Here is a 21,922-nt window from a genome sequence, read left to right on the forward strand (position 1 = left end):
ACTGTTAGTTTATAAATTATAGCTTGTTGAAGTTAAAAATTCAAAGTGTTCAGATTTTAATGGACCACTCGGTATGACAATTACACGAGTAAAAACAAGTACCCACCAATAGATAATAATCCAAATACTTTTTATTAAATGTACTTCTTCACGAGTAATTACTTGCAGAACTTCGATTGTTCTGTGTAATATGCAGTTATATTTTTTCATTGATATTCCAAGTATACCCGAGCCCATCCCTAATGGATGTATCTATATAAAAATATATAAGCTCATGGTTAACGACCTTTATCCAGTCAATAAAACTAATCAACACAATATCATGATCCATAATTCTTAAAGAGGATTTTTATAGTAACTTAAGCAACCAAAATACCTTTAATTGATTATTTTAAAGCTCATTTATAGACATTACCTCGATTTTAAGGAACAAGCATGGTTATACAACCATTGCTCATTTTAAAAACTAAATTAATAAGAGCCAGTTATTGTCCTTCAAGAATGAAGAAGCATGATGAATATAATTTTGATCACGTTTTGTATAATCTGATCGTTAAAAATTTACACCAAAATGTAATTACACAATGTACATACATATACATATTTGTAGTTATAAAACAATAAATGGAAAAATGAGCTCTAAAATAGCTACATCAACCACCCAAACAGAAGGAAGTGGCAAAAATAAATTGAAACCCAAAATATGAATGTTTGTAAATAGATACTTGTGCTCACTTTTCCCCCATAAATTTTCTTTGAGTGAAATTCTGGGAATTTATAACCAATTAGTTACGAAAGAAGAACATGAGCTCTCTAGCTTAGGTACAAGTCAAGAAAATGACACTTAAACATGATCGACGAATTTATATTCCCATCCACCGAGCAGTTAGGCGTCACCATGACCACCGTCTACGCCGTCAGCAAGTCTGAAACGTTTGAAAGGATAAGGGCTCTGTCAAAAAGGCTAAAGTGGACCCGGAGGAGTTAAAGAAAGTAGCCCAGGCCAATTCCCTCAAGTTCATGCGAGCCCATGTAAGAGATCTCAGGGTTTCACTACAGACTGCCCTGTGAGCTATCAAAAAATGGGTGGAAATGCCCTGGTAAGAGTGGATATGCCACTTTTGACACCAGCAATGAAGAAGCATATCTTCTCTGTTGTAAAACTCTTTAGAATGAGTCTTTTTAGTTGTTTTGAACCACCACTAGCGAGCACTGGGACGCCATGACAGAGGACTACACTCCTTAATCATTAATGTAGCCGCCCTTAGTGGCAATAGTAGCTTCCAGGTGGCGGTGGAAGGCCTTGCACCGGCTTATGATGTAGTCATCCGTCATGACGTCCCAGTACTGGTGGACAGTGACTTTCAGGGCCTCAGTGCCTGGATGACAGACACAGCAGTTCTTCCTCTCAACATGCACCCTAAAGGTGTAGTCGAGGGGGTTAGAAACAGGTCTGTAAAGGGGCCAAAAATGTAAAAAATATTAATAATTAACATGCCCATTGTATACATGATTTTCATCACTACACATGCCGAAGCGCCAAAAAAACTTTTATAATCGGATATTAATCATTACAACAATTGTTTTTAAATATTGGTTAAACTTAAACAATTAGCTGTAGTACTTAACCAGCAAGTAATTGGTAGCCTTGATAACAAAAAATAATGTACAAGTGCAACTAATTAGTGTATTTTATATTAGTTACTAAGTGATGAGTGAAAACCTGGATGTCCTGAATTTATTGCTGAGTTTTCAAAAAAAAGTTGAAACTTATACTCGAGACATGTGCGCATATTTTGAAGAGTTGCAACTCAACTTGATCCCACAATCAAAGACTTGCGACTTGATTTGGCTCGTAAGCTAGTTTAAACTTAACTCAAGAGAAGCGTGATTCCTATATTAAAACTATATCCTTGAAATAAGGTCAAAGGAAATATGAGGACTCAGTGAAAATATTCCTGTACTTGGACTTGTGAGCAAAAGATTGATACTCGACTTTGACTTGAAGTATAAGAACTTTTCTCCACCCAATTTCCATATCCATATATTCAATGAGGCGTAATAAATACTATCAATACTCCTTAATCATTAATGTAGCCGCCCTTAGCGGCAATAGTAGCTTCCAGGTGGCGGTGGAAGGCCTTGCACCGGCTTATGATGTAGTCATCCGTCATGACGTCCCAGTGCTGGTGGACAGTGACTTTCAGGGCATCAGTGCCTGGATGACGGACACAGTAGTTCTTCCTCTCAACATGCACCCTAAAGGTGTAGTCGAGGGGGTTGGAAACAGGTCTGTAAAGGGGCCAAAAATGTAAAAAAGAGCCATGCAACTGAGGAAAAGGGTTTCTTCATTTCTGATGTCAAAAATGTCCTCTACACCCTCATAAGGCTCTTTCCACAGACTTTTTTGATAGTTCTCTTGGCAGTCTGAAGTGAAACCACGAGATCTCTTACATGGGACCTCATGGGCTTGAGGGGATTGGCTTGGGCTGTTTTATTGAACTCCTCTGCATCTAGTTTGGCCTTAATGACGGATCCCTTCTTAAATTAAATCAATAAAAGCATTTGTTTCGTATTTGCCGAGGTAGCTATTTGGTTATTAGTCGCTAGAGTTCTAAGTACTAAGCATTTTCTATCGTGTAAGTTTTTTTGTCGTTGGCAATTTGAATGTTTTTTTTTTTTTTTTTTTTTAAACTAAATTAACAACATTTTTTTATTATAAACCCCTTTATTGCTAAGATAGTGTTACACTGATTAAGTATAATTAAACATAATAGTATTATTATTACTCCAACTAATCTAGGAATCTTTTGTGAATTCTATATATAATTAAAGTATATTTATTTTTCTAGGAATAACCGGGGGTGAACCTACGCACATTGAGTTCAAGAGAATATTTTCTCCCGAGCACGTTGCCCTGAGCTACGTCGATTCCACAACATTCTCTTATTTTGGAACCATTGGCATAATTTTAACAAATATGGATTTATTGGGAAGGTGACTGATGAATCGGTACATCCATAGAACGAGTATAAAGTAATTCATTAATATATACAAAATTATCACAGCAAAAAGTAGGCCTTTTATAGAGTCGTGATACATTTTTTATTGAAGCAATAAATTTTTCAAAAATAATAAAAAAACATGACAATTTGGTTTGATTCCTCTGACAAATGTACAATACTCTTTATATTAAAATATCAAAATCATAAAAAGGATACTTTTTAAAGCATTACTGAATTAATAAGCATTTTTTTAGGCCACTCAACAAATTACTCATATATATAAATATCTAGATAGTATTATTGTTCATCATAAAATAAGTCGTTTGAGAAGGGCGCACTATTCATTTTATAAATGTCATTTGAATATATATTTCCCACGTTAAAGCACAAAATAAATTAACGACTTTGTATTAATCTAAAAAACAAAACAAAAATCAAATGGGAACATTTTATTCCTTGCATGGTTTTGCATCATTATCTAAAAATTAGATGCGTCTTCTATACAAGAAATCTCTGTGAGTAATGATTCTGTGATAATTCATTATATATATACAAAATTCTTAGTACAAATCTAGGTTAAACTCTGAAATCGAAGATCAATCTTTCAATTGATTTATATTACCCACATAAACTGAATAATTGATTCGAGTTATTACTCGTCGACTAGTCCAATTTAATAAATTTATAAAAGTTACAATAATATCTAAGTAGAGTTGTGTATAATATAACTTCGCACGTGCTAGTTTTTATGTTGTTTACAACATTAGTTTTATTTCCCAATGTCATTATCATAATTATTTTATTCTTGAAGAGAGAACATCTAATTATGTGCAAAGACGGAGAGTAACGTTGAAGTTTTATTATTGTCAGCCCTTGTTGGACTCAACTTAGAATTGGGGATTGATGTCGGAGTAACTCATGCCTAAAACCTTAATTAAAGTTGCAAAACGGTCCTGTTAGTTTGAGTAGATTTATAGTGGTATTTATGTATTCCCCCCGCTTTCTAAAATACTACTGATGGCGTCATTTTCCTTATGACGTACACATGTTTTCCCTCTCATCGCAGAATTTAGTTTGTTAGTTCAGTTTGAAACGAAATTATTGGAGGCTGCATCGTTAGTTATGGAGTAATATTCAGCTCTCCTGGAGTATAAAAAAAGTTTCTCTTAAATAATAACTTGTACAAATATTGATCACGTGGTCTTCGTTTCGAAACTTTGTTCCTGCCTATATCCTTGTTTATCTCTTCCTAATATTGCAAAAAATAGCAAATTTAATGTAGCGTCATGACCAGCCAAGCTGTTCTACTTCCAAACCAAACTTGGGTTTATTTTCATTTTGCATACCAACAATGTTTAGAGTTTACAAATCTCTCTTTATACAGGGTTGATCTTATCTAGTGGTAGTCATTTCATTATTTTCAATCCGGAAGGAAATTGGAGAAAAATCACAGGGGAGGACAACATGACATATTTTTTTGATCAGAGCAAGTTAAGACAGTTGGAAGGAGTAAAGAAGATTATAAATTTTCCCAAGGCCAACTAAAATTCGGAGAAAGTTTTGACCTTTTCTCCTACATCACAACCGAACATGCAAACAATCTTAGCTTCAGTGAGACATGTCTTCTGAATAAAAAATCCAGTGGCTTGTATAGTGAAGGCTGCTCCCCATTTTTGTGGAAAGGATGGAGTGGCTCAATGCACATGCTGAATTTGAACTTCTGGATAAGAAAGTGCTACCTTGGACCAGAGAAAAGTTCAGGGACAACTTTGTTTTAAATCAAGAAGGAGCTCCGTGTCATTGAGCCGCTAAGGCCCAGGCCTTCCTGAGAGGCAACTTTCCAGACTTTTGGGACCTCAAAATGTAGTCCACCTCCTCTCCAGACGCGAACCTCTTGGAGTAATCTAGCTAGGTGCGTATGGAAGAGAGGGGATATGCAACTCCTCGAAGGAGTGTCCTGTCTCTAGAGGATTCCATCAAGAAGGAGTGGTCCAAGCTCGAGTCTGACTACCTAGTCAAGGGTTGCAAGGGATTTAGGCATCGTATTTAGGCAAGTAGTAGAGCTGAGGGCTCACATATTGAATAAAAGTTGTGCTCATCATTATTTTCAGATGTTTGTGTAGAATAAATGTTCCCACAAAACCTCTAGTTTAAATTTAACTCTTGATAAAAATAAAATGTGTACAACAAGATAAGATTAACGTGTATCTTCTGCCTTATTCAATGTCTTTGAATGAAAACACTCTGGGAATCGATGACCTTTTGTGTGCAGAGGCTTATATACTCCTAACAACTTTAATGACATAAAATACCATTTTAAGTTGATCAGTTAATTATAAACATACTTTTAACGCTCATTTGAGTTTTTTGAGTATATAGACACATGTATTTATATAAAAGTATGATATGTGATCTGTCATGTAAAATTATGGAACAAAAAATTGAACAAATATAACTTTGCCAAAGATCCACGTTAATATTTTAAATTGTTGGGGAAACAAAGTTGCGATGAAGGAAGTAAACTAGTATTTTTAACATATTTAAATTATAATTTAGCATAACAAATCATGTTACTTCACGTGTGGTTTATTTAGACTAAAGGAACTTTATTAATTAAATACCGGGGGGTCCATCTAAACACTTACTAATTCAATATAATTAGTAAAAGTTGAATGATTGAAATTAATTCATATTTAGATATATTAATACATAAACAAATAATTACAAAACATAACAAACTTGAGCTCTCTACCTTATGTACAAATCGAGAATATGACACGTGATCGACGACTTTCCATTTACACTCTCCAAGCAGTTGGCGTCTCCTACACCACCGTCTACGCCTCCATTAAGTCCGAAACTTTGGAGAGGAAGACATTCTGTGTCAAAAAGGCCAACTGGACCTGGAGTTAAAGAAAACCGTCCTGGGCGATCTACTAAAGCCAATGAGGGTTCATGCAACTGTTCTCGGAGTTTCAAACAATAATTTGCAGAGAGCTATCAAAAAAGTGGGTGAAAAGTGCCTTCTGAGGGGAAAGAGGTCACTTTTGACACCAACGATGAAAGGAACCCATCTGACTCTCATAAATGAGTCTTTTGACTTATTTTGAACTTTTTTCGAACACTTTTGCTCCCCCCCTCCCACTATAATCCTGATGCCAACCCCTTGGACTACTCCTTATAGATCTCTAGGGTCCTTTATCCAAACACTGAGGTCATCCAAGCCACTGTCAGTCAGCACTAGGACACCATATCAGAGGACTACATCTGCAGTGGGTACCAGTCCTTTCGCCGCCGCCCGTAAGCCATCATTAACGCTAAAATTGAGCGTATATGAAGTAAAAAAGAAGAAAATATCCTTATGTACAGGTTGAGCACAGCCAATGAAGTACAGGTTGTTAAGATCAAATCTGTGCATTTTTAAAAAATATTTTAACTCTTGTTGCATGGTCTATATTGGGACACCGGTGACATTTAAGACCTCTCTATTTGAAATCTTGTGGAACAAAAACCATCTTGATTGCGCAAGACCGTTCCTCCTCTGTATACTAAATTTACATACTTTATATCTAGAGCACCTGTCGTGATGATCCCAAAATGTCACTAAAGTTTGTTGATACAATAATATTTCTGCCGACAAAAGAAAAGAAAAGCCAACAGATAGCTCCACCATAACAAAAGATCCGTTCTGATCATAACACCTTGAACATAAATATTGAGATTTTTTGAAACTCTCCTTCATTTTTTCGAAAACAATTGTAATTTTTTGAAACTATGATGAAAATATTTTCTATCAATTGTTTCGTATTCTAATTGTTCGTTTTTTAATTAGTAATATCTTTGATCTGCAAAAAACAAAAAGGAAGAAGCTTACAGGGCTGTTTCAATTTTACAGTGAGCTCTTCCAATCCTGGCAAAACCTGGACTCGAGAGATGGATTTAGAAATACATCAATAATATTATATATTAATAATAGGGAAAAAATAATGTTAACAAAACATTTAAATAGGTTTTTACAAAACTTTTTTCTTTGAATATGACCACCTTCATTATCAATCACAGCCTTTACACGTCGCCTGAAGGCCATGCAGGAGTTGATGACAAACTTTTCTGACAAGTTGTTTCATGCAGCCACTATGGAGTACTTCAGTGAGTCCACCTTTGGATGTGAGGTCCTATTGATTTCCCTCTCCAATGTGCCCCATACAGAAAAGTCCACCGAGTTCAAATCTAGTGAGGAACGGGCCATATCTTTTTAGACCAGAATCGAGTCATGGTATCTACGCAGAACTTTTGGTACTTCGTGCACATGTGAGAGGGGGCACCGTCCTAAGTCCACATGTAGTTACCCTTCGGGTAATTTTTATTCAACTATTGCAAGATAGTGTCCCTAATCACCTCATAGTAAGTATCCTGGCCGACTTTCTGTCCAGCCTCGAAAAAGAAAGGAGGCATCTTCTTTTCATCAGAGGGCACACCGCTGAGGACCATACTTTGGGTCGGATATTTGGTGTGGTAAACCCCTTGCATCTCTTTTTTTGTTTCTGCAAGTCAATGATCATTCCAGCGATTGTGGAATTGATCAACTGTGCAAATTATTTTGTTGGAGAAAATTTTCAGAGTTAAGCAATTTGCCTTGATCCGTGTAAGGAGTTTCTTGCACACCTCCCGAGCAACCTGGATTTCATGCCCTCTGCCAGAAGGTGGCATGGGGTCCTTGTGAAAGAAACTAATCGCAAATATTTCTTTATAGCCCTCTTGATGTCCCTAGGAGCCACAGAGAAGTCGCTGGTGAGGTGATTCATTGACTTAGTACGATCCTCCCTTATTGTATTCTCCACACTTAACAAGAACTTCGTATCCCTCTTTAAATTATGCCCTCCACTTCTTGACATCCTGGAGAGGTTGTCTTTATTTTTTTTCATCTTGGCAAACTATAAAACTATGCTTCTAGAACACTTAATAATGTCTGTAATCTTTATGACGTCAAATTTAGCATCTTTGACATCAGAGATGTGTTGCCTTTTTGCTTGTTGCTCGCTCATAATGATGAAATGACTGGATTATTAGTATAATTTATTTATGTTACAAGGACCGTGGAAACAAAATATCAAAAAACAATTACTAAACCTTTTCATTGTTTTTGAGAAAATAAACATTAATTAACAATCCACGTTTTGCTCCTCTACCCTGTAAATGTTGACTGTAAAGACATTATTTGACTCTAATATAGTTTTTCTTATTACATTAAATGAGAAGAAGAAGAAAATCTGACAGCTGATAACCAAATACAGTATACATTTTTTGTTTTTGAGCACGGCGTTACCTCGCTAACACAAAAATATAAAAGTGTATTTCATTATCAACTGTCGACTTCTTTACTTCTTCTCTCCCAATCAGTGTTCTGAACGTTGATTGGTTGAATTATAATTAGCTTCTTTTAACCCGTGGACAATCATTGAATAATAGCTCCGTAGTTTGGAAGATTCGGCTAACCAGGAACTGATTGGCCACACTTTTTTGAGTTTATTTTCGGGGGAAAAGTAGTTCAATACAATAAATGCAACGACGTGTAAGATAACACAGTTTACTAAGATGTCAAGATAAATCAAGTGTATATTCGATAAGGATATTTCTTTATCTCTAGTATTAAGCATTAATTAATTATATATCTAGTACCCGATTACATTGAATCCAAGTCCAAGAACCATCCTATTTCGAATTGTAGCACAAGGGATCCAATGGGGGCTTTAATAGAAGGATACAAATAAAAAATCCAAGCTAATTTCTCATGAGAAAAATCCCTTGTGCTCATGTGTGGCCGCATATTAAATACTTTTACGTGCGTGGAGGTCATGCTCTGTTCCAGGATCATATGTTTAGAAACGGAAGAAGGACATAGATCATCTGTCATTTGATTAATAGATTGAGAGTCAAACGGAAACTCTACTGTACTCTACTACCTCTGTTCCCCTCCTCCCCTCACTGGGGGGTAACTAAAGGGAGGGGTGTAGAGGAGAAACAGAGTGTAACATTTTTTCTGGAAACTTGAATTTTGTTTATTTATACACTTCAAAAGGAAGTAAATAAATAATTACGTAGTTTCCATGAAGTAAAAGAGAAGTAATAAGTTTCTCTAATCGATTAGTGATGAACGATTCAAACTTCCTTACAAACAGTGTTATGATTACTATATATATATATATATTACAAGCCAGGTTTTCCCTTCTGGCTTGTATTTTTTTCTATTCTTGCATAGGTAGTACTTAGTAGTAAAAAAAAAAGTTTTAAAAAATATATAATTATAACTTGAGAGTCCGCGTCCGCTCACTCACTCCCTCCCTCTCTTCTCTTTCCTCAAAGTAATAGCCGGAAATTTTTAGTTCGAAAAAACACAGTTCTTAACCAACTTTCATCATTGTATGTATCTACAAAAAGTTTTTTATATTTTTGAACAAAAGTTTTCTCATCTTTAAACAACATTTTCTCGTATGTGTTTTTTTTTTTCAAAAATATACTCTACCAGAATCCACAATATATATTTATTAATCCTTTATCATTAGTGTGAAGGTAAGTGAATAATTGGACACTTTTTGTCCACAACACGAAACCTATAAATATACATAACTTGAACTTTTGATTTTTATAACATTGCGTCATGTAAGAAATACCTTCATTTTCAAATAGGCCTCCTTATCTGGCGTGTGTATATATACTACTCCATAGAAATGGCTTGTTAAAATTTTGAAAAAAAAAATGAGACTGGTTGTAAATGTAATTACGTTTCAAATTTATTATTTGACTATATTGGTGGTAATAAGTTTTATGATATGCTTTTTTATTTTCTTTCGTAAAAGGATTGAGATTTTTAATATATTAATATATATTAGACAAACTCTCCTCAAATTGCTTTATCTTTTTTTTTTTTTTCTTTCCAAGAATCTAAAAAATTAAGGTAGGATTCATTTGTAGAATTTTTGCGAATAAAGATGATTGTGGTAGGAGGGGAAATTTTAAACATGAAAGGTTTCATGTTATGTGCTAAATATATATTTATATACAATTCTCTACAACTACTTATCTCTGTATGCTATTTTATTTTTTTTGTTTCTTATTCAACCATGTGCACTTATTCTTATTTGGTCTGCTTATAAATTCCCACACTAGGTTTGTGGTTTTTCATATGTTGATAGAGAAGAAGCCTCAAAAAATATTTTTAGTATACTTCTATCATGTGATATTTTTTTTTCTTTTTTGAGGTAGACAATTACATAGGTGAAATATCTATGTAAATGCATTTTTGACCATTGCTTTAATCTTAATGCATTTTTGTGTTCCTCATTCAATAGTCCTTGAGCAATAATGACCTTAATTTTGCTTTGGATTGCGCAGTAAAGCATTTTAATCATATGTATACATATATATATACAAATTGATGTATCCTGTCAGTTCTTAACCGCATCATAATTACAAAACAATATTTTGCAAATCATATTGTTGCAAATTGTTTCATATAATTATATTTATCCTTCACAATACTCCACATTTCGCTCTAAAATATAAATTTTTACGATATTAGTACACAATACTAAAATAAAGGGTTTTATTTTCTTTCATCTTATGTGAGATGCGTAAATTGTGCCTTATTCTGCGTTGTTGGTTATATCAATTTATGTACAAAAGAGAAACCACTCTGTTTTTACAACACATGGAAACCAGATGCACTAATATATTCCTAAACATTCGTTAATTTCCCAGGTGGTTCTTAACATTTAACTAAAAGTATTACCTGTAAAAGTAAAGGTGTAGTTGCTGTTTGGGAGTCCATTTCGCATGTGACTGACCATTTTTGACATGGATCTTTGTATTGAGAGTGTAGAACAAAGTTTGTTGTAAACGAGTAATTTTTTTATGTAAAGCTTATCTGTAGCCCGTTAACATAAAAGCAAGATGGAATGATTTTTCTCTAATTGGACTTTGTATGAAATAATATTTGGTATTCTTCAACGAATTAGTTATGATTTCTATAAACAAATTATTTTAATAAATCCTTTGAAGACGTCACAAACTGTACTTAACTTTTATAAAAAATCATTATTACAATGTAGTTGATAAATTTAATGTGAAAGACCATTTCGGGACCAAATTAAGTATCATAAATCAAATGATGTTTTTAAGCTATAGTTAACATTCTTGGCTATTTCACCTCACCCATAAATTTAAATACTAAAACTGTAATTGACCGATATATTTCTATGATAAATTAAAGTATAACATAAGAATGGGAGGATTTGCAAATGATAAAAGATAACTAAAAGTTTTTGATAGAAATCAAAGTTAAATTTGTTGGATCATATCAATTATTTAAATTGATTTATAAAATATCTCCTCATGTGTGTTATAATAACTTAGACAAGTGGCTTCTAGATCAGGAATCAGCAAGCCAAGGAAGGATTATTTGCCCTTTGCTATTGACCAAGTAAAGTTTACCTAAGTATATGAACCAAATTCAAATCATATTTTTAATATAATAATTATCCAATGGAGAACGAGGAACGTCCATATTATATAGTGGAGGTATGGAATTCCAAAACTGACCAAAAGCTTCTTTTTAATGCATAGATATATATACATTGCTTATAAAAAGACGATTGGTTCTTGCATGGGTGTTTTCGTAGGTACAATGGAGAGCTAACGTTTTTTGAAGGAGCCACAAAGATAAGGAAACTACCTTGTTTCCATCACTCAAAGTATTATACAAATTAGAAGAATGAGTTCTTTTTAAATTTAAGTACATTATATGATAATTTTTCTTTTCTTTTTTTAAAAAAAAAAGGGGTCTAACATTGAAATAGTTGACTTCTTTCTATAAAAAAAATTCTTGTGTAGTTTTTCTTATTATTATCATTCGGTCCTATTATTATGTCATTAGCCTACTCCGTAATGATATTAAATAAAGGAAGAAATCTCTTATATAAGGTCCTTGAATCCATTTTTAAGTACTACTCTTTCTGCCTTTGTCCCTTTTAAGGCCCTTCTATAAGCATTCGACCTATTCATACAAGTTTTGAGTACTCATAAGGTCAACTATACGATGATGACGTCGACTCATCCTCATTAATATCCTAACCGTAAATATCATTATTAGAATAATAATAATAGTGGATACGTATCTCTGTATCGTCTCCATGAGGAAGGCATCAAAGAATGTAAAGGGGGATTTTTGGGCACCTTTTTTATTATTGTTAGTATTTTGAGGTTGTTGCGTAGCGTTGTTGTATGACGTGAGTCAGTCAGGATTTGAAGTCGAAGGAGAGAGAAGACATCATATATATAAATATATATTCTTTTGTAGTTCTTTACATATACATATCTGCTTATCAATTTTTCAAGTCATATCATAGCAACTAAACAAGTTGATTTGTAACGTCGATTGAAGACATCTCATAGAAAGATATAAAAGTAAGTTGTACTATTCCATATCAAAATTAATATTTTATTAAAACTACGGAAATGATGTAACTTTATATGTCCGTATCCTTGAAGAACCCCATTCTCTTCTTTTCATAAAAAGGATTCAATCTTTTTATGTATGTAGTACAAGGCTGTCTATACCTTGCACCTCGTTCTTCATTTAGTTATATGTACTTTTTGGCTGTTTAATCAGTTGATGAAAATAGTTTTAAATTTACTCTCCATGAATCTTAACAAACAGCTTTTGAACGGTAATTTATTGATCGTTGTTTAAAAAGTGTGTCGTAGTCTTCACTAACATATTATTTACAAATGTATGGTGGTAACCTGTTAGATATTAGTTCTATATTTAGAAAATTATATGGTATTTAGTGAACAAAGAGAACTATAGTGAGATATATTGTCTCTCAAAGTTACCATGTGTATACTTTGTTATGAAAATCAGGCCTACGAGAGTTTTGACAGTTTTCATAATTACATTTTTTGATATTCATTTAATAGTGTTAAAACGCTGAGGAAAAAAAACTACCTTCTATATCCTTGCCATGAAATGTTGAAAAAAATTAATAAATAGGAATGATAATAAGAATCAACTCACGACTAAACTTGCTAACTTTATTGAGGTGAGTCAGCAGGCCTTCAATCATTATCTGATCACACTATTTCATTCTTTGAGCAGCTTGTTAATGGCAATAAATAATATTGAAAGTAGTGTACAAAAGATACAAAAGAACCAACTAATATTTTTCCTTCTTCTTTTTAAAATATTCATTTTTACTTATAGATCGAATTGCAAAAAAAAAAATGATCTAAAACGAGTGTGAGATTTTTTTTAGTTGTAACCTTTATTTTATTTTCCGAAGCTATTATCATTACTCTACAGGATCGACCTTATTTATGGGAAACATTTTATTACAAAATTTTTGTGAGGATATTTATTTAACAAAATCATCTGAAATATTATTTGGCACAACTTTTATTCAATATGTGAGCCCTCAGCTCGAATAATTTGCCTTCATACGAGGCCTTAATCCCTCGCAGATCTTGACTACGTAGTCAGAACAAGCCTCTCCACTTCTTCTTGATGGAAGTTTCTAGAGACTGGACACTCCTGTGAGGAGTAGCACAGGCCCTCTTCTCCAGACACGTCTAGATAGAGTAGTCCAAGTAGTTGGCGTCTGGAATGGAGGGCTGTCACATGTATAACGATTTTTTTCGATCTCACATTGTAGACCTATTTTGATTCGATTTTTTTCTGTCTCAGATATTATGGGAGGCCAATTATTTTTTGAGATCAGGTCCCAAAAGTGCGGAAAGTTGGCTTTCAGGAAAGTAAGTGTATTGCTGAGCAATAGCACAGAGTTCCGTCTTTATTTTAAAAAAATTGCCACTGTACTTTTCTCTGGTCCAAGGTTGTACTTTCTTATGCAGAAGTTCAACGTAAGCATCTGGATTGAGCAGCTTCTTCCTCTCCACAAAAATAGGAGGGCAGACTTGGCCTCTGTTGGTGACTGGATTTTTTATTCTGACGACATGTCTCACTGAAGCTGAGACATTATTTGGATGTTCGGTTCTGATGTAGAGACTGTTTTGCTTAATGAAAGTGACATCAACGGACAAAATTATTTCTCTCAAAAAAATGTTAACTGCAAAAGATTAGTTATTAATATCTGAATTTATGGTGGCCGAAAACGGTCAATTATATCCTTAGTACTCTTCAAATATATGACGAACATTCATGAATCTATGCATACATATTTTTCTTATGAATTTTAATTATTTGACTTATTAGCCTATAATTGACAAATTTTCATTTTACTTTTCTTAATTGAATCAATTACATACCTTAGGTCAGTATTTTTCCTTCCTTCCTCAATGTTTCTTCTTTTCACTTGTATTATTATTATTCTTCTTACAAGAAAAAGAGGGGAAAGTTTTTATTCACCCGTATTATTAAATGGTTTTTTTTCTTGACCGGATCTCTTAGGCTTATTGTATGTATATAGCAGCTATTGATAGTAGTATACATATGTATATACCTAAATAGGTATATTCGTTTCTTTTGTGGGGTGAAAATACACCTCAGAAAAGTCCATGGTTTGGAAGAAGAAAAGAAAAATGTATTTACCTAAAATATATTACTTTTAAAAGGGACTTTCTATTGATCTTTTTACATTTAACATGGGGTCAAAAACATTTTGTTTAAAACGACAAAAAGTTAAATTAATTGCACCAAACAATAATTGACATTTTGTAAGGTAGAAAAGTTATTCTATTTCTATAAAAATAATACCTCTTGGGTACAAATAGGCTAGTTTTTCAACATCATTCCATTGATTTTGTATCAAACTACCCGCATTACAACACTATCACATCATAACACGAGTACTTACGGGGGCTTGATTTTTGTAATTTCTTCGAAAAAAACATCAAAATTTTACAGCTATTTTCCAAATTCAATATTTTCAAAAAAAAAAATTGAAAAATCAGCAATGTTCAAAGATTAATATTTTTCGAAAAAAAATTGAAAAATCCACTAATGTTCAAAAATTAACATTGAAATATTACATTTTTTGCAAACAGTTTTGAAGACCCACAGTTATTCACAAAAAATTAAATTTTTTGCAGAAAAATTTCAAAAACTATAGCTATTCAGGGAAAGTTAAATCTTTTAAAAAAAAATTGAAAAATTAAATTAAACAATTTTCGAAAAAAAAAATTGAAAAATAAGATTAAATATCAAATATTAAATATTTTTGGAAAAAAAAATATATTTTATTATATTTTCTAGTAAAGAGCAAAAACTCCTTAATTTGAGGGGGACTACACCCCTCCAGCCAAATTCCTTGAGGACACTTTTGAATAACCCAGGGTGTTTAGTCCCCGCCCCCGTTAAATGAATAATTTAGTAATAAATAAAAAAATCCTAAATTTCAGTTCTTAAATTTAGTATCTACTATAAGCATCAGTAAACAAATATAGCTAACACAAAACCAATTTGGTTCAAAAATCAAGAAAAAAAGAAATACCCAATCTATATTTTACATCATGGATATATTTTGGGCAATGATATATATTTTTATTCATATTTCTGAGATACCCATGAAAGACAATAATAGTTTAAGAACTCTATTTGATGTATGAAATATAATTTGGCCCCCTTTTCAACCATCAAATCGATCAATTTTTATTTATTTCAATGCTGAGATGAATTTATGGAAAATTAGATGCAATTTGAGATCAAGGATTACAAAAATTAATGAAAATATAAAACGATATTTCTTTGGTTAAAAAAACAACAACTGTAATCCAGAATCAATTTCGAGACAAATCATATTGGCTTGCATTTATGTTGACTGTTGTATCATGGATTTGGTCAAAGGGTACGTCCTTGAAATACGAAAAAGTTATAAAGTCATAATTGTTTATTTATCTGTGGGTGGCTTTTTTGCATCTTTTAATGCCCTTGAATACTTTTCTTTTGTTTCAAATATGGCCTTATAACGAATTTTCTTGTAAAAATAAATAAATAATGGGGGAGTGAGTAAAAATTACAACTTGCAATTTGAGTTTTTTTTTTTGTAAAGGAGCAACCTTCGTTTATTTTCTTTGTATAATAATACCCATGTTCATTGTATGTGCTACATAGGTGCATGGATAGACCTTCCTCCCTTCAACCTATTATCCTCCTCTTCTTTTCTTGTTTCCTTCCTCCATCCTTACCTTAAACAATCGTCTTATCCTCAAAAAAAATTTCTCTCATATTTCAAAGCATTTAACATCAGATGTTTGATTTTTAAAACACTTATTTTTTATTTATCTAACTTTTTTTTGCAATATATTTTTATATATATTGATACTGGAGTATCAATCCCTATCTAATATTTGGGATCAGGTAGAGAAGGACTTAACATGATTGTATTTCCGAGCTTCATAACTCTAAAATATTTCCTTTTTGAACTGAAATAATTTTATCGGCAGTAAAACTTCTTTTTTTTCTTTAAATGTTTTGTTTTTTCATTAATACTTACCTACTTAGAGTGTTTTCTGATGCAAAAGTAAGCTAAAATCAGGCACACTTACCAACAGGGCTGTGGGTTATGTTAAAAAGGTTGCAATGTGACATATTTAAGTTAAATAATAGGTAAAGTAAAAAGTTCTGAGGGTTTTTTCAACTTACTTAGACAATAAAATTAGTATAATTAGAATTATCCGATTTAAATGTTTCCAAATAGTTTTCTGGGTAATTTTTATTTCTTGGGCAATAGAATAAGTGCTCACAGACTGGTCCAACTCGACGATTTCCATTATTTTATCGACTCGTTGGAACCATCACTTTGTCATAATATTGCATATTGTATTGGGTACATAAACAGCAGGGAAATTTGTTTCCCACCTACCTTTTTACTTTGGTTGCAGTGATAGTTAAGAATGTATCGATTTTTCTCATAGTCTACTTCCATTTTGGAATGTTGGAAAGCTAAAAAATTCGCTTCACCAACCACACAAAACTGTAAATGAACTTTTTAAGCGTACGCTTAATCTTTTAAGCATACTTTAAGCCTTTTCCTGCCACACAAAAACACAATTCCAAACAACATTCTGTAAACACCTTTTTAATTAAATAATTTTAACGACATTTTTATTCAAAAATTTATCAAAAAACCAATACTAATTTCAGTACACAAACCCCTACGAACATATTATACTTGTGAAAAAACTATAATGTTCTGAGCATTAAATTTTAAATGATTTGTTGGTAACTTTTTAGATAAATATATACACATAAAAAAGTATTTGTAAAATATCTTTCCGCTTTTATTATGAAAGAATAGATTAAAAGAGAAATAATATATTACATACATACAAATTTAGTACCCTATATAACGCGCAATTTATTCTCATTACGTATTTCACTTAAATAAACCAATTTATGGAAGTATGACCAACAAAATTTCAGATATTATAATTCACTACATATGGATTGACACTCTCAAATAGCTATTTGTATAGTTAAACAAGGGATGGACAACGCACAAAAAAATATTTAAAAAAATCCATATTTGCTTCATAATGAAACATTTAACCAATGAATGACCGTTCCTATATGTGTATTATAGTTTGTTATAAATGTTTCTTTTTTTCTCCAAGAGTTATCATCCCACCTGATGTTCAAATTGATTATATTTGCTTTGTTGGTTCATTTTTTTCCTCATAAATTTTCTTTTTTGTCTGATACATACTTTCTTTTAAGTTTCATCATTCATTTACATACATATATATATATAATAAGTTAATAAGATTTGAGATAAACAATGTTGCGTAATGTACGGTATTAACTATATACAAAAATTATATACATTTGTATATAAATAAAGTTTTTTCGTTTTTCCCGAAACTGACACGATGTAGGGTTTTATATTCATATCATAAGAATTACACAATGATTATTTTTCCATCAGATTTGCATGATTTCATATACCCCGACTTATTTGTATAGGGTGGTCCTGATAAATTGGGAAAATCTTTAAAGGTGTATAACGAAGGAACTGGATGGAATAATCATTTTTTATTTATTTGAGAGCTATATTTAATGACATTCAATTACTCATAATTGAATTTCTGGTCCATGCGGTGTTGGAACCTTTAGAAGGCCCGGGCAACCTCTAGCGGATTCAGCTTTCCCATTGTTCTGGTTTTTTTACTTTTAATCGACATTAACTGGGTAAATGGAGTATTCCAGGATGAAATACCACCTTTCAACAAGGCAGTGTACCTATGCTTCATGCAAAAAAAAAGTGCAGAATGTCTTGGGCAAAATTTTCCTTACTTTTGGAGCTCGGATTTTTGTCTTACAAGCAGGCCAAGCTGAGCCCATGCGATTTCTATCGCATGGGGGAGGATCGAGGCCGTTGCCAAGTCAGTGGAGGATCTAAATATGTACAATGATAAATCTGGATTGTCACAGGATCGCCCTGGCAATCAAATGTAGTTCTCATATAATAAATATTTTATGATTCTATCCCATCTATTTCGTTTGTTATAAGCCTTTAAAGATTTTCCCAATCTATAAGGACCACCCTGTTAATTTATAAAATAAGCCTAAGGGTATAAGTATTTATATTATTTACAAGATGTGCTGCCTAAAGATGACATTATACGGCAATGAAATTTGGCATGGGTAATTTTTGACCATATACCAACTTTTCCAAACTAACCGTAATTGAAATTTCAAAAAAGTTGAAAAAAAACAACCGCACTAATGTGTATATATCAATAGTCCTTTTTTATTTTTTGAAATAATGTTGAGGACATGCCCATCGAAAATAAAGACTATGCTTACAAACGATTTTTTTTTTGTGTGTGCTTCTTTTGCGTAGTACTAAAAAATCATATCTATTTTGAGAATTTCTCTTTTACTTTGTTTTCATGTCCTTGAATGAGTTATATACATATATTTACCTTTGTTGTAGGGTAGGTTGGGGTCCAAAAAATTGAAAGAATAATTGCAGATTGTTCGTATCTATTATATGGGCGACTATTATTTTGTTTTTTCTAAAGAAAAAGTGATTAGAGGCAAGATTTTTTTCTGTGTCGCCATGGTCAACTGTGAGTCAATAGTGATTGAAGGTTAAGGAATGTTAGACCTACAAAATTGCTTGATTAGGTCATAATTGCTTCATAGTCAATATTTTGGATACTGGGTGGTCCATTGAAATAGGAACTCTTACTAATTCAATTAAGGTTGAGTGATTGAAATTAATTCAAATTACGATACATTAAATCAAAAGCAATTAGCTACAATACAAACCGAACTTGAGCTCCCCAGCTTGCGTACAAGTCGAGAAAGGGCTCTGTCCAAGACGCCAAACTGAACCCGGAGAAAAAAAAGAAGACTGCCCAGGCCAATTCCCAAAAGTCCATGATGGCAAATGCAAAAAATCTCGTGAATTATCAGTAGACTGTTCAAAGAGCTATCAAAAAGGTGTGTGGAATGAGCTTGTGAGGGTGGAAAGGCCTTTTTTGATACCAGAAATTAAAGAGTCCTTTCTTTTTTGACATATTAGGCCCCCTATAGTCCTGAGGCCAAACTTTCGACTACGCCTTGTAGGTGCATGTTGAGGGGAAGGCTTGCAGTGGCTTTCATCCAAACATCAATGTCCTCAAATCCACTGTCCAACAGCACTGACACGCCATGACATAGTACAACATCTGCAGTGGATGCAAGGCCTTTCACCACCGCCTGAAACCCATGATTTTATTTAAGGGCTGATATATTCATGATTAAGAGAGCTCAGACGCATACTATATATTTAAGGCAAACATTTCTTAATTGGGGGGCACCGGCTCTTCAGTCCACTCCCTGCAAACTCCCAGGCATTAAGTCTCATTAATCAAATAAAGGTCCTGATTTATGGTTAACACTTTTGGTTATCTCAACTCATAACTATAAATACAAAGCCTTTGATTGACCAAAATATATCGATGAATTATTGGTCTGTTTGAATTATTGGTGTTAACTTACGACAATGTTGAGTAAATAATAAGTAATATATCATTCGACCTTATTGGTCTTTTGACCTTGTTTTTATATATTATGTAGGTATAAAGTGATTTTGATAGTTTAATTATTTGATTTCGTCACTCAATGCAAATTTGCTTGATCATCGTCATAGAGGGGAGAAATAGAAATAAAGAAAAAGAATTAAAAATGGTTACTTGACAGAAAATAAATTTGAATAATAAAATAAATTTGCTCTTTACGAGAAACACTTTAAAAAATAAAGATTTCTTCTTCATAGAAAGTGAAGAAGAAGAAAAAACAAGAGGCAGAAATCGCACAAACAAACAACTAACTAATTGGTTTTTTCTTCTTATTTAGAGAAATTCTTTGTTCCTTTGATGTTATTTGATTCCCCGCCTTGTATTCTTTATTTTTCTTGAAACAATTATTGTTGGCTGTGTTATTATTTGTCGTGATTTCGTATTAATTTCTTGAAAAGTTAGTCTTGTGGGAATTCAAATGAGATATGTACAGGGTATTTAAAAAAAAAAGTCAACCAATAAAGTGCATTTTTGAAACTCTAATTAAAGGCAAGGAAACTTTAAATGTAGAAAAAGATTTTTGTTGGTTATGAAATATGTTCCATTTTACTCAATAAGGCGCCATTCTTTTCAAAACTACGTTCTCCAGACGATCTCTGAAGACCTGGTATACATTGATTCTTATAATCCAGGGACATTTATTTATTTGGGGGGGAGGGAGATATCGGAAGGCCCCTATTTTCTCAGAATATGATATGAGGTCATGGGGGGGGCTACAGTCCGTCGAACCTATCCCCTGTGGACGCTCCTGCAGAGTGTATCTGACTCGAAAAAAATGGAAGTTACACTTAATTATGATTAATTAGGTAGGGACTTAAAAAGAAATTGAAAGGAGAACCTTAAAAAAAACATAATTAAACTAAATATCGAAAAGGTCCAGGAAAAGGTCATTAAAAAAAATCATCATTCAATTAAAAATGAACAAATTATTTATCAAATAAGCCCTTTATTATTTTGGGGGACTCATTAAAAGTGTTCTATCATATTTTAATATAAAAAAATGAATGACCTCATATCATATTTGGAAAATATGAGATATCCTTCTAAAAATTTGTAAAAACATATTGACAACCCCAAAAAGACAAATCAAAGCACTAAGCCCAGCAAGGCAGTCTTTAGATCTGTAAAAAACGAGTAGGATTTTGAGTTTCCCTATGTGTTAAAGATGATTCCAAATGCTGTTTTCTATCAACACCGTGCTTTTTAGCCTTGGCAGTGGGCGTTGTTGAGATTGTCTTAATACGTCCAACATGTTTATATTTCATTGATTATTTAATATTATTTTTCGTGCTATTTTTCCGGAATAAACGTAGATTTTTCTATTTATAAGTTATTTAAAAAAATTATATTATTCAATGAGGAAAAGTATGTCCAACATTTTTAAAACACCCTGTATGTAAATAGTAATAGAACAAAACTGTCCCACTGTGAATTTTTAATCATTTATATTGAGAAGGAGGAGGAGGGATGTTTAAAGCCTCTAAGAACTCAATAATACATTTAAAAACTCACCCCCATTTATGATTTATATTCTCCGAGTTATTTGAGCATTTTAAACGTACAATTTATTGAGCTGAAGTAGGAGGAGAATTAATTATATCTTATTATTTATGGTTTCGTATTATTTGAAGCTCAAATTTATTATTTATTTTTTTAAGGTTGAAGAACAAAATATATTATTTTATTTATAAATATTTTGTTAACATGTATTTTTAGAAAACTCTATTTTTAATTGAGAAAAACTGACATTTTATTTTACAAATAAATAAATAAATTGTTGTTCAAACTATATAAATGAGTAAATTAATATTTATCTTTAAATATAACCAAAAGATTTA

At 32.4% G+C, this 21,922-nt stretch overlaps 1 protein-coding gene across 3 annotated transcripts in view; it reads left to right on the forward strand.

The window, feature by feature from the left end:
- Positions 1 to 9,330: 9,330 nt before the first annotated feature.
- LOC121128996 (MICAL-like protein 2) overlaps positions 9,331 to 21,922 on the forward strand; it is a 46,699-nt gene continuing 34,107 nt past the window's right edge. Inside the window, exon 1 of one of the 3 annotated variants that reach the window (XM_040724626.2) lies at positions 9,331 to 9,575. The gene's annotated coding sequence lies outside the window, so the exon portion shown is untranslated. Of the gene's footprint in view, positions 9,576 to 12,266; positions 12,468 to 21,922 lie in introns of those variants that run through there. The other 2 variants (XM_071893219.1, XM_040724625.2) reach the window with 2 other exon arrangements.

This window comes from Lepeophtheirus salmonis, chromosome 14 (genome assembly GCF_016086655.4).
Source record: "Lepeophtheirus salmonis chromosome 14, UVic_Lsal_1.4, whole genome shotgun sequence".
In the NCBI taxonomy this organism is placed as follows: domain Eukaryota; kingdom Metazoa; phylum Arthropoda; class Copepoda; order Siphonostomatoida; family Caligidae; genus Lepeophtheirus; species Lepeophtheirus salmonis.